At 44.6% G+C, this 13,972-nt stretch overlaps 1 long non-coding RNA gene across 1 annotated transcript; it reads right to left on the minus strand.

Moving 5' to 3' along the window:
* Nucleotides 1-2,350: 2,350 nt before the first annotated feature.
* LOC119871549 lies at nucleotides 2,351-9,120 on the minus strand. Its single transcript, XR_005358510.1, has 2 exons — nucleotides 8,773-9,120; nucleotides 2,351-4,185 (listed from the first exon to the last, which is right to left on the minus strand). It is a non-coding gene; the product is annotated as an uncharacterized LOC119871549 (long non-coding RNA).
* Between the last annotated feature and the right edge of the window lie 4,852 nt (nucleotides 9,121-13,972).

The raw sequence follows: 13,972 nt of genomic DNA on the forward strand, positions 1-13,972 counted from the left end.
TCCCACAAGGTAATCATTGTTTTCATTTGCATTTCTTTGATTTTAACGTGTTCTGACCTGAGTCTCCCTAGTGCCTTTTGGCCCCAAACCTACCAATACTCCTCTGGTCCAGACAGCGCCCGCCCCAAATCAAAGCCACAAGCTGAGAATAAGGAAAAAAGGCTTTAATCCTCATGTGCAATTAGGATAAGAATTGGGGATCCCTGGGTGGCTCAGCGGGTTGCCGCCTGCCTTTGGCCCAGGGTGCGATCCTGGGGTCCCGGGATCGAGTCCCGCGTCAGGTTCCCTGCATGGAGCCTGCTTCTCCCTCTGCCTGTGTCTCTGCCTCCCTCCCTCTCTCTCTGTGTGTCTATCATAAATCAATAAATAAATCTTAAAAAAAGAATTGTGTAAATTCTCAGTAGATCTAGAAGAAAAGTTTTTAAAGATACGGATTACATGAAGAGTGTTTGCTAACTGAAAAACCTGTAGGTTATTAAGGAAAGGAAGCGTCAAGGAAGGCTCTCCACCGTAAAGACCCCAAGGCGCAAATCGGTTCGGGGCCAGCCGAGAATGCGGGGTGGTTAGTCCACTTAGACCGAACCGGCCCCATCGCCGCGTCGTCTCCTGCGCTGGCTGCTCCCCTCCCCCCCAGCCCCCCCCCGCCCCGGGCCGCTCCGGAGGCCGATGCGAGGGATCCCCGCCGGCCGCGGCTGGGGGAGCTGCCTCGCGGGGGCAGGTCCAGAGCCGCTCCTGCCCCCGGGCGCCCGCGCACTGCCGGGGGCTCAGCCGCGCTCCTGCCGGCGCCCCCAGGCCTGCGGGGACGGGCGCCGCGGTGCGGGCGGGAGCCCCGGGCCCCACCTGCCGGGGCCAGAACCGCGGCCGAGCGCGCGCGTCCAGGCCCGGACGGCCACGGAGCTGCGGGCACCGCGACCCGAGGCGGCGGCGGCGGGCCCGGATAGGGGACACCCAGCGCCTCGGCCCGGGCCCTGCAAGGAGCCTGCGACACCCTTCGGCGGCCGGGTCGGTCCACGTGGACTAACGCCCCCGCATTCTATCTATGTCTCTCTCTCTTTTTTTTGCTAAAAGTCGTTTTTCCACAGGGTATACCGACTTGTTGAATGTGAAAAAAAATAAAGAATTTCATTTGATATTTTATTTCTTTATTTTTAATATTTATACATATATTTTTTCATATGATATTTTTTGACATAATTGGCAGAAATTTTCCAAGTTCATTAGTATACAACTTCCAGAGTGGTGGCAATTACACGATTTCATCATGTTTTCAGAACTGGCAAGGAGACAGTTTGCTTATGTCTCACTCTCTTCTTTATGCTAAAGTCCTGTTTCCCATCCAAGTACTAACCAGGCCCGACCCTGCTTAGCTTCCGAGATCAGACGAGATCGGGCGCGTTCAGGGTGGTATGGCCGTAGACTAAAGTCCTGTTTCCACAGTGTATACCGATTTGTTGAATGTGAGAAAAAATAAACAAGTTCATGTAATATTTATTTTATTTATTTATTTATATTATTTATAGTTTTAATTATTTTTTGTTTTTTTGATGTGATTTTTTTTGACATTATTGGCAGAAATTTCCCAAGTTCACAGATATACAACAACTTCCAGAGACGTGGCAATTACATGACTTAATCACGATTTCACAGAACTGGCTAGGCAAAAGACGTTTTTTTTTTTTTTCATCTCTCTCTCTCCTTTATAATTTAATTTAATTTTTATTTATAATTCTTTTTTTGCTGAAAGTCATTTTTCCGCAGTGTATACCAACTTGTTAAATGTTTGAAGGAAAATACACGATTTTATATGATTTTTAAATGACATTAACAGAAAGATACCGAGTTCAATAGTATACAACGATTTTCAGTGAGGTGGCAAAAGTAAAGTTAAATCTGGATATCACATAAATGGAAGGACAAAGAAGTCGTTTTTCTCTTCTCTATCTCTCTTTGTTATTTAGATGCCGTTTTTCCACAGGGTATACCGACTTGTTGAATGTGAAAAAAATAAAGAAGTTCATGTAATATTTATTTATTTATTTATTTATTTATTTATTTATTTTTAATATTTATAGATATATATTTTCATATGATATTTTTTACATAATAGGCAGAAATTTTCCAAGTTCATTAGTATACAACGACTTCCAGAGTGGTGCCAATTACACGATTTAATCAGATTTCACAGAACTGGCTAGGAAAAAGACGTTTTTGTTTGTTGTTTTTTTCACTCTCTCTCCTTTATAATTTAATTTAATTTTTTATTTATAATTCTATTTTTGCTGAAAGTCGTTTTTCCACAGGGTATACCGACTTTTTGAATGTGAAAAAAAATAAAGAAGTTCATGCAATATTTATTTTACTTATTTATTTTTATTATTTATAATTTCATTTATTTTCTGTTTTTTTGATATGATTTTTTGACATTATTGGCAGAAATTTCCAAGTTCACACATATACAACAGGTTCCAGAGACGTGGCAATTACATAATTTAATCATGATTTCACAGAACTGGCTAGGAAAAAGACGTTTTTGGTTTTTTTTTCACACTCTCTCCTTTATAATTTAATTTAATTTTTTATTTATAATTCTTTTTTTACACAAAGTCGTTTTTCCACAGTGTATACCGACTTGTTGAATGTGAGAAAAAATAAACAAGTTCATTCAATATTTATTTTACTTATTTATTTTTATTATTTATAATTTCATTTATTTTCTGTTTTTTTGATATGATTTTTTTTTACATTATTGGCAGAAATATCCAAGTTCACACATATACAACAGGTTCCAGAGACGTGGCAATCACATAATTTAATCATGATTTCACAGAACTGGCTAGGAAAAAGACGTTTTTGGTTTTTTTTTCACTCTCTCTCCTTTATACTTTAATTTAATTTTTTATTTATAATTCTTTTTTTGCTGAAAGTCGTTTTTCCACAGTGTATACCGACTTGTTGAATGTGAGAAAAAATAAACAAGTTCATGCAATATTTATTTTACTTATTTATTTTTATTATTTATAGTTTCATTTATTTTCTGTTTTTTTGATATGATTTTTTTTTACATTATTGGCAGAAATTTCCAAGTTCATACATATACAACAGGTTCCAGAGTCGTGGCAATTACATAATTATCATTTCTCAGAACTGGCTAGGAAAAAGACGTTTTTGTTTTTTTTTTTTTCACTCACCTTTATAATTTAATTTAATTTTTTATTTATAATTCTTTTTTGCTAAAAGTCGTTTTTTTGCAGTGTATACCAACGTCTTGAATGTTTGAAGGAAATACACGATATTATATGATTTTTTAAATGACTTTAACAGAAAGATACGGAGTTCAATAGTATACAACGATTTTCAGCGAGGTGGCAAATGTAAAGTTAAATCTGGATATCACATAAGTGGTAGGACAAAGAAGTCGTTTTTCTCTTGTCTCTCTCACTTTGTTTTTTAGAAGTCGCTTTTCCACAGGGTATATCGACTTGTTGAATGTGACAAAAAATAAACAAGTCCATGTGATATTCATTTTTTAATTTTTAATTTTATCTTTTTTTCATGTGATTTTTTTTCACCCAGCCAAGAAAATGCTGTTTCACCAAGGAGGCCTCAGATCAGGTCTTGAGCTTTGCACAGATTAAACTGGCAAAGCCGACAGCGCTCCTACAGCCCGGGTACTTATGCCCCCCTGGGCTGGTGGGCGGGGCCAGGGACAAGGGGAAGCTGAGCGCTAACTAATCAGAGGACACAACGAAACAGATAAGGTGGTGAGGATACCTAGAACCCGCCGCCCCCCTGATCAAATCAAAGCGGAAACAGACAAAAAAGAAAAAAAAAAAACCCGAAATGAACCTGAAAAATAAGTATAATGTGTTAAAAGCATAAAGAGGATAGTTTTCAAGCCAAAGTTCTAAACCGAAAGAAAGTAGGTCTAAATCGTGCCGCCTACGATAATCCGGTCTTCTTACCCGCAGTCCCAGAGGAGGTCGATCTGAGAGACGGCTGCAACGACTAAACCAAACCGGTATTTGTTCCACCTAAAGGTATCTCCACAGGCAGACAGCGTCGCCACGATTAACAAATCGACTTCTCCAGGCTCATTAAACAAGAGCATAGCCAAATCAAGATTTCCTGGAGCAATTTGTGCACAAGGAATCTTTTCAGCCAGTGGACGCTGTCTTCTACTGGACTCTAGAATAAAAAACACAAAGAAGTTCAAACTTCCTATTACAAAAACATGACTCCTAGGAGTGACTAGACAAGGCAGGCTCTGTTGCACCGCCGAAACTTCTCACGATGAAGAAGCTGTTTTCAGCGGTATATACCGATTTTACAGGATTTCGTGTAATAAATGCTGGACCGACCTCTCGTTTCTAACTCCTCACTTATTATGACTAAGAAATAGAGTTTGTCCATATACACCGACTTTGATGGCATAATAAACAGAGATGCAGATAAATCTAGATTTACAGAAGTAGCTACGAAGAAGACAATATTTTCCCCAATTTATATCAACTTCGAGGGGATTTAGTAAATGGGGGCAGGGTCTCTCCCATGGCAAATCCAGCATTGGTAGGATTTAAAAATCGCTTTGCCAGCACACATCGACTTCTAAGAGCTTAAGGATGCAACCATAACTCAGGCGGAACACCCCAGAGCTTGCTGCAAATCAGAAAGGGCTTTAGCAAATACACATCGACTTCTGTGAGCCTGACAATCAAAAACAGCAAAGTCCGAATTTTCCAAAAGTTCGTATGAGTGTGAAGTTTTTGTAGTCTGTTGATGTGGGCTTCTGGATTTAGTGATAAAAAGCATGGCCAAGGGATCCCTGGGTGGCGCAGCGGTTTAGCGCCTGCCTTTGGCCCAGGGCGTGATCCTGGAGACCCGGGATCGAATCCCACGTCGGGCTCCTGGTGCATGGAGCCTGCTCCTCCCTCTGCCTCTCTCTCTCTCTCTTTCTCTCTCTCTCTGACTATCATAAATAAATTAAAAAAAAAAAGCATGGCCAAGGTGGGCTTTCTATAGCAAGAAATTCTAAGCAAAACCATAGAAAACCAGCTAAACAGGACAAGAGAATGGGTTTTGCCGATAGACTCGTACTTCTGTGGGACCCAACAACAAGGGTACTTGTTTCCAAACCACACTTTGCTACCTTCGAGTAACGACAGGCCTCAGAAACAGGCACAGCGTCCTGGAAAATCTGGACATATTCTCTCTTGAATTGAATTCCCGGGATCTTAGCTATCCCAGGCACGGTTCATTGGGACTCACTGCACCTGGAAAAGTGGGGCTCAGCTAAAGCTCCCAGCCTTATGCTAATCTCTAAACTGGGATCTGGTGGGAGGGAGAAATCTCCAAGGCAGGATTAAATACCGATTTGCCCAGAGTCCACGTGGACTCCTTTTCCTAAGGTGTTGCGGGCGTGGCAAAGCCCTTGATCTCCCTAAGCGGGATCTGCTGCGGCTGAGAAATGTCCTTCGCCGGTTTCCCCGATTTGTACAAGCTGTGGAGCGACCGAGCCCGACTTGCGGCGACCAGGAAATCCCGCGCCCCGCGCCGCGCAGTCCACATTTGCTAAAGGGAAGAAGTCGACGAGGACGGCGAGGTCTGGAGCCCCCGAGACCGAGCCCCGCGGCTCCAGCGGTGCCCGTCCTAAGGTCGGGGGTGGGGGCAGGCGGGGACGTCGCCGCGCTCGCGGGGAAAGGGAGCGCGCGGGCTCGTCTCGACCGGCTCGGGGACCGAGCGCCGCGCAGCCGCCCCCGAGAGAGCCGGTCGGTGACAGGAGGGAAGCTGCACCTTGACAGGGCCCGGGCGGCGTGGCCGGAGAGATGCCAACGGGGCCAGAGCGGCGGTGCTGGCCGCGAGAACCCGCGCTGTGCGGCCGGCGGTGCTGCGGCTGAGAAGCGTCCCCGCTGGCAGACGCCGAGACGCGGCCCGGGTCCGAGCTGTGACTCGCGCCGGCGGCTCGCGTCCCGGCCGGAGGGCGGCTCCGGGAGGGCTGGGAAGTGCGGGCACCACAAGGCCGGCGCTGGCGGCCCTGGGCGGGGCCAGGGCCCGACCCGGGGGCCGCGACGGTGCCCTGGGCTGGCCGGAGGCCCCGCAGTCCGCACCCGGACGCTGCTGGCGAAAGTGGCGCCGAGGAACCGGCGGCGGGGACCGGAGCAGGGCGGCCCCCCAGGGCCCCGGCCGGCCCCACCCCCGGCCCCCGGGTTTCGCGGCTCCGCTGGGGCCGCGAACCAAACACCCCGCTGAGCGAAGAGGGCCGAAGCCCGCAGAACACCCCGGCTCTGCGCCACCGAGTCCCCGCGGCCGGGACGCGCCAGCCGGGCTCTGCGGGCTGGAACCTGCGGCCGTGCAAGCGGGGGGGCCGGGGGGGCCGGGGCGGACGCGAGCCGACAGGGGGCAGCGGACCGCGCGGGGGGCAGCCAGGGCCGGCGCCGAGCACCGAGCATCAAGCGTGGAGCCCCGAGCCCCGGGCACCGAGCCCCGAGCCCCGAGCCGGGCGCGCGCCGGAGGGGTCGGGCTCCGCGGAGGGCGCTGTGCTGCCCCCGCCCCGCCGCTGGGCTCGCGCTCCCGGCGTTAGGGATCCAGAGAAATCGCGGCTTGTAGTCACAGATGATCTCGGGTCTTGCATGCCTGAAACACATCTGGGTTTGCGTCTAAAGTTCTGACAGAGAAAGAATTCATTTATTTAAAAGATCATTTATTTGTTTGTTTACTCAGGAGAGACAGAGACGTAGGCGGGAGGGAGAAGCTCCCGTGCAGGGAGCCCCATGCGGGACTCCATCCCAGGACCCTGGGATCACCCTCTGAGCCAAAGGCAGATGCGCAACCCCTGCGCCACCCAGGTGTCGCTGAGATATAATTTATACAGACATTCCCCCCTTTTTGGTTATTAAATAGAGCTCTTTAAAAAATATCACATATACATCATGCCAGCTGAAAGAAAGCCAACCTGCAAATATCTTAGTAAATGCTTTGATCCCCGTCTTACTGAGGACTCTCTAGCCCCGGAGGAGATCGGCTTGTCTTTTTTCTTTTTTTTTTCTTTCTTTCCTTCTTTTCTTTTCTAAGATTTTATTTACTTGTTCATGAGAGACCCACAGAGAGAGGCAGAGACACAGGCAGAGGGAGAAACAGGCGCCCCTTGGGGAGCCTGATGCGGGACTCCATCCCAGGAGCGAGACCTGAGATAAGGCAGATGCTCAATCCCTGAGCCACCCAGGCACCCAGAGACCATATTTCAAGTGCTCTGAAGAACTGCTCCGGAGCTTGTTCGCTGTTGCAGATTATACATAGGAAGAAGGCAAAGGGAGAGTGGTACTTGCAAACTGTCTCTGACCAATACTTGGTCATACAAGGTATAATTTGTTTGGTTGTAGAGATGAAGGCTTACTAAGTTCCACAGAGACATGTGAAAGACCCTCAGATCATTTTAACATATGTTTCTGTCATATCTGATTTTGAAAAATATTGCTTGTATGCCTCCACTTAACCTTTTTCCCAGTTTGTTTTCAATATCTCCTTGAGATCACCTGAAATGGCCCACAGAAGGCTAACATCAGCAGTTTTAGTGCACAATAATATATATCCATACATAGGTATACATAAATGCCCAATGCAAATATTACAGCAACCATCTACAAATGTTAGCCATGTGTCAGGTATAATAATTCAAAATTCAAAAAAATAGCTGGGGACGCCTGGGTGGCTAGGTGGTTGAGTGGCTGCCTTTGGCTCAGAGCATGATCCTGGAGTCTTGGAATCCAGTCTCCTATCAGCCTGCTTCTCCTCCCTCTTCCTATGTCTCTGTCTCTGCCTGTCATGAATAAATAAATAAATAAACTCTTTAAAAAAAAATAGCTGGGTCCAAACTGCATTTTTGGCAGATGGTATAAGTTAAGCTTAACTGCTGGGATGGGTACAGGTTTTCATTAAAGCTTTTTTTTTTTTTTTTAGATTTTATTTATTTATTCATGAGACTCCACACACACACACACACACACACACACACAAACACACATGGGGGGGGGCAGAGACATATGCAGAGGGAGAAGTAACCCCCCTCCGCCCCTACCCCTCCACCCAGCAAGGAGCCCAATGCAGGACTTGTGACTCCAGGCGGCACTGGATCCAGGACTCCATCTAGACCCCCAGGATCATGCCCTGAGCCAAAGGCAGACATTCAACCACTGAGCCACCCAGGTGTCCCTTCAGTAAAGCTTTTTAATATACTGTTATATTTTTCGAGGAACCTATTTTCGGAGCTTTTTTTTTTTTTTAGAAATTTTTGTATACTAATAAGAGAATGCATTCCTTTGTCTTGGAGAGGTTTGGGATTCTCTTTCTTTTAGATTTTATTTATTTATTCATAAGAGACTCAGAGATGCAGACACTTAGGCAGAGGGAGAAACAGACTCCCTGCAGGGAGCTGGATGTGGGACTCAATCCCAGGACCCCGGGATCTTGACTTGACCCAAAGACAGATGCTCAACCACTGAGCCACCCAGGTGCCCCTGGATTCTCTCTTTTTAAGAGTATCCCTGAAACAGACTTACTTATCAAAATTAATGCTTCCCCAAAGTGGCTGCTGCAACTTCAAACTATCCACAAGTTTACCCATTTTTCAAAAAGGCACAAGATCCTGCTCCAAGTTTTGGATTAGGTGGAACCCATTTCCTAAGACAACAAATCAGTGGAGAACCCAGGAATATTCCACTGCCCCTAAACCCAGGAAAGCAAGGGCATTCTCTCCTTACAGACAGGAGTGTGACTTACCAACAAAGCAAGGAAGTTGCTCAGTCAGTTGCAGAGGTCACCACACAGGGAATGGAGCTTGGATTTGGGAGAGATCACCTGGAACTCCAGGATCAGCAAGGAAGCAGTGAGTACTACGGACTCCACACGTACAGCACTCAGTTACTCACTGTAGTAACTGAGGAACCCGGAGTCTTTTCCAAATCCCACTTCTGGCGCCAGTCGCTGCACACAAATTTTTACCAAAAAGTCAATATAAATATTTTCGTGAGTAAGAAGCAAACTGTTCATAAAGAAGGAAAATTCAAGGGCAAATGTGGTCTGAGGTTCAGGGCTTTAGTGTTACAGGGTGGTTTCTAAAATGATAGTGAGGAACCTGCCCTTTACAATGATTGGTTCTTACAATGGAGGTTTCCAGGTGGCTGGGGGTTGATTAAGTGACTCTTATACCGTATTGGAAAGATATGCTTCAGTTATGAAAACCAGACACATTTGTAAGAAATAACCTAAGTTTTGCTGATGTTCATGGCATCAGTTAATTTAATTTGCTTATGTGGCTAATTGTTAGGTTTGCTTGGGAGATTTTCAAACCTAGTCTCTATTTTATTATATTTTAGCACCTCGAAAGACAAAAGCAGCCCTGACATCCAAGAGCTCGATGTTGCTATGTATGATGCCTGTGTTGCCATGAGTTAGCCTGAGAATCATAGGTAGGCACTGGTGTTCTTAGGTTGAATATAAACAGTTTCCTAGAACATCACCATCACACAGGGTCATCCTGTGTCAATAATCAAGACAAAAATACTCTCTAATCATATCTGATCAGAGGCAAAAATGTGAATATTATCCTAACCACAAAAAGAAACAAAGATGCCTGTCTTTGATGATACCAAGTGGACTGCCTTTATTTTATTTTATTTTATTTTATTATTTTATTTTATTTTATTTTATTTTATTATATTATTTTTTACCAGTTTTAGGCATGCTCTCTGTCTGGACTTCTATCCTTCCAGAGAGATTAATTAAGATATTGAATCATCGGGGGCCCCTGGATGGCTCAGTTGGCCAAGCATCTGACTCTTGATTTCTGCTCAGATCATCATCTCAGAGTCCTGGGAGTGATCCCCACATCAGGCTCCCTACTCAGTGGGGAGTTTGCTTGAGGATTTTTTCTCTCTCTCTCTCTCCCTCTCTCTCCCTGCTTGCACATGCTCTCACTCTCTCTCTCTCTCTCAAATAAATCTTTAAAAAATATAGTAAATCATAAAATTACCCCTGACTCCACACAGGGATATAATGCAGAAAAAAAGTTGCTTGCTGAAACCCTCCACAAGGTCACTAAACAACCCCAACACATCCTATAACATGTCAAAACCCTCATATTGAGGCACCTCATGGTTCCCCCATGGCATAAGTTCATCTTGTGTAATGAGTAATAAACCACCTTATTCAACTGCATGTGTATTCCTGGTGGTCTTTGCCTGGAGCACATTGACAATTAAGGGATTAATGAAATCAATATATACCAAGGGCTTAAGGAATTAATGAAATCAGTATATGCCAAGGACATTAGCGGTTCTTTATTTAAGTAATTTGATCTTTCTGATTGGCTTTTATTTCAAATGAAAGCATATAAGAAAGGGATGGCCTAAAGTTGAAGTGGATGCATTGCCAGGAATTTGTTTTTATTTTGACCTTTCCCCCTAGGTTTTAAGAGTAATACTTTTATTCTTTGGGGAATATACATCATGTATTTATTTATTAATTTTTTTTAATTTTTTTAATTTATGATAGTCACAGAGAGAGAGAGAGGCGCAGAGACACAGGCAGAGGGAGAAGCAGGCTCCATGCACCGGGAGCCCGATGTGGGATTCGATCCTGGGTCTACCAGGATTGCGCCCTGGGCCAAAGGCAGGTGACAAACCGCTGCGCCACCCAGGGATCCTACATTATGTATTTCAACTCATTGGTAGGGGTACCCGAGTGGCTCAGTTGGTTGAGCAACTGCTTTTGGCTGAGGTCATGCCCCAGGGTCTTGCTGGGAGTCTACTTCTCCCTCTCCCTCTGTTCCTCCTCCTTCCTCCCCACCTTGTACTTTCCCTTACTCTCTCTCTCTCAAATAAATAAATAAACTCATTGGTAAAGAAAGCTTGACCTGATATGTGATGAGGCTATGTACAGTGTTTATTTATCAATTTTAAAAAATTGTTGATATTCCACACTCTAAATTATGACCATTTTCAGTTTGTTGGAATACTTTTTAAAATTTGCTTATTTATGAGAAACAAAACAGAGAGGGAGAGGCAGACTACCTGCCAGGAGCCCAATATGGGACTCCATCCCGGATCCCAGCATTATGCCCAGAGCCAAAGTCAGATGCTCAACTGCTGAGCCACCCAGGTGTCCCTGTTGGAATACTTTTATAGGGGCATGGTTCTTGGGGTGCCTGGGTGGCTCAGTTGGTTGAGCATCTGCCTTTGGTTCAGGTCATAATCTCAGGGATGGAGGGAGCCCTGCACTGGGCTCCCTGCTGTTGGTGGGGGAGCTGCTTCTCCCTCTGCCTCTGCCTCTCCCTCTGCTCCTGCTGTCTCTCACTCTCTCTCAAATAAATAAATAAAATCTTTTTTTTTTTTAAGAAATCAGTTCTAGAGGAAAATTTACTTCATAAGAATCTTTATGCTACCTGTTTGATCAATATTTCTATATTGTTCTTTAAAATGTTGTACCAAATTAAAAAAACCACTTGCTCAAATGACAGGTGTCTCCCCACTCCCAAGTGTCCTCCCCACTGCCTGCCACTTGCTAGGCTGTATACCTACTACCCTGGTGCCTTAAATATTTCCCTTCTCAAACCTACCACTACATCTTTGCTTATTGCTGTGGATTTTAATATGAATTTGAATCATATGATCTGAGCCTCATATGTACAAACATAATGATAATATGTACATGATAAAGGTGTATTGGGCCCAGTGCCTGGGGAAATTAGAAATGATGCTGGCAGTGTACCTAGCATAACACTTGAAACACAGGTGAGTTCTCTAATGGACACAACTACTTAGAACTGCCCAGAATGGCCTCACTTGGCCAGTCCTTCCACTTCTTCCTGGCCTGTGTACCACTTTAAACTCTACATTCAGTTAGCATCACATTCCTGTCAGTTTTCACTTATAACCATTTTTATTTTTATTTTTTTAAAGATTTTATTTATTCATGAGAGACACACACACACACAGAGAGAGAGAGAGAGAGAGAGAGAGAGAGGCAGAGACACAGGCAGAAGGAGAAGTAGGCTCCATGCAGGGAGCCCAATGTGGGAATTGATCCCTGGTCTCCAGGATCACACCCTGGGCCTAAGGTAGGCGCTAAACAGCTTAGCCACCCAGGGATCCCTAATTCTAAAATAGATAATCAGAAAGAGAAGAATGGATGAATTTTTCTCTTTCTTCTTTTCTTTCTTTCTTTTTCTTTTCTTTTTCTTTTTTCTTTTTTCTTTTTTTTCGTTCGTTATGGTAGTTTTATGGAGGCGACTGTGAGGGAGGGAGTTTTTTTTCTTCTTATTTCTTCTTTCGTTCTTTTCTTTCTTTTTCCTTCTTTTCTTTCTTTCTCCTTCTTTCTTTCTTTCTTTTCTTCTTTCTTCTTTCTTTCTTCTTTTCTTTCTGATTTTATTTATTTGAGAAAGAGAGAAAGCACAAGCAGAGTGAGCTGCAGGCAGAGGGAGAGGGAGAAGCAGGCTCCTCGCTGAGAAGGGAGCCCAATGCGGGCTCCATCCCAGGACCCTGAGACCAAGACCTGAACCCAAAGCAGACCTTTAGCCACTCAACCGGACTGAGCCACCCAGGCACCTGGGAAGATCTTTCTTAAAGCAAAATTCCAATGGACAAATGTGTAGAGAGTGCTACCATTGGAAAATCTTTTTGCAACCACTACATTAAAAGTTTATTTGGACAGGAGTTGCCAAAGGATACTAAATATGGAGGGGGGACTTTAATGAAAGCAGAATATTTGCTTTATCTCAACTTGTCTGCCTTCAGATTGCTTATTAGTTGTAGGGTAGGGGTGGTGGGGATTGTAAGTCTGCAGTGGAGACATCATATAACACCTTGTTGGCATTATGAGAGTTAACACTGCCAGTGGGAGGCACACAGAGATTGTATACTTTCAAGTGTGATGCTTTGAAATTACACAAAATCCCTTATACAGTATTCTAGCCAGAGATGCATAATGCCAATCTAATTGTAAGGAAACATCAAACAAATCCAAATTGAGGACTATTCAGTAGAATAACTGGCCCTATTCTTGAAACTGTCAAGGCCATGAGAGAGTAGGGAACTCCTCTGTCTTAAACAAGAAAGAAGAAGCAGGATAAATAAATGCAACATTTGATTCTGGACTGGATTATGAACTGGAGGAATAAGTATGACATTAAGAATATTTTTGGGGGGCACGTGTGTGGCTCAGTGGTTGAGCATTTGCCTTTGGCTCAGGGCGTGATCCTGGGTCCTGGGATGTAGTCCCGCATCAGGCTCCCTGCATGGACCCTGCTTCCCCCTCTGCCTGTGTCTCTGCCTCTCTCTCTGGTTCTCTCATGAATCAGTAAATAGAATCTTAAAAAAAAACATTTTTGGGAAAATTGACAAAATTGGACTCTGGAGTTTAGATTACATAAAAGTATAGTATAGAGGTTAAATGTCCTGAATCTGATAATTGTACTGTACTTAAGGCAGAGCCTTAAGTAAGGTAGAACTGAAACCTTAACCTATAGCTGGACATACTACATGCAAATTGTGTGTATATGTGCCTGAGAGACTGAGAAAGAGTAAGAAAGAGATAGAGAGAGATCAAATGTGGCATATTGAAAACGGAGGCATAGGAATAAAAGGTGTGTTGGATTTCTATATTCTATTCCTGCAAAGTTTAGATTATTTCCAAGAGAAAATCTTTAAAAAGTCACCTTCGTGAGCGCTGGGGTGGCTCAGGTGGTTAAGCAGCTGCCTTGGGCTCAGGTCAGGATCTCTGGGTTTGAGGCCCAAGTAGGGCTCCCTGCTCAGCCTGCCATCTGCTTCTCCCTCTCCCTCACCCTCCGTTGCCTCCCCACCCCTTGTGCTCTGTCTCCTCTCAAATAAAGAAATAAGATCTTTAAAAAAAAAAAAAGTCACCTTAACTCCTAACTGGGAAAGGAAGTAGGGGTGGTGGAAGAGGGGGTGGGCGGGGGGTGGGG

This window comes from Canis lupus, chromosome 4 (assembly GCF_011100685.1).
Source record: "Canis lupus familiaris isolate Mischka breed German Shepherd chromosome 4, alternate assembly UU_Cfam_GSD_1.0, whole genome shotgun sequence".
NCBI lineage: Eukaryota > Metazoa > Chordata > Mammalia > Carnivora > Canidae > Canis > Canis lupus.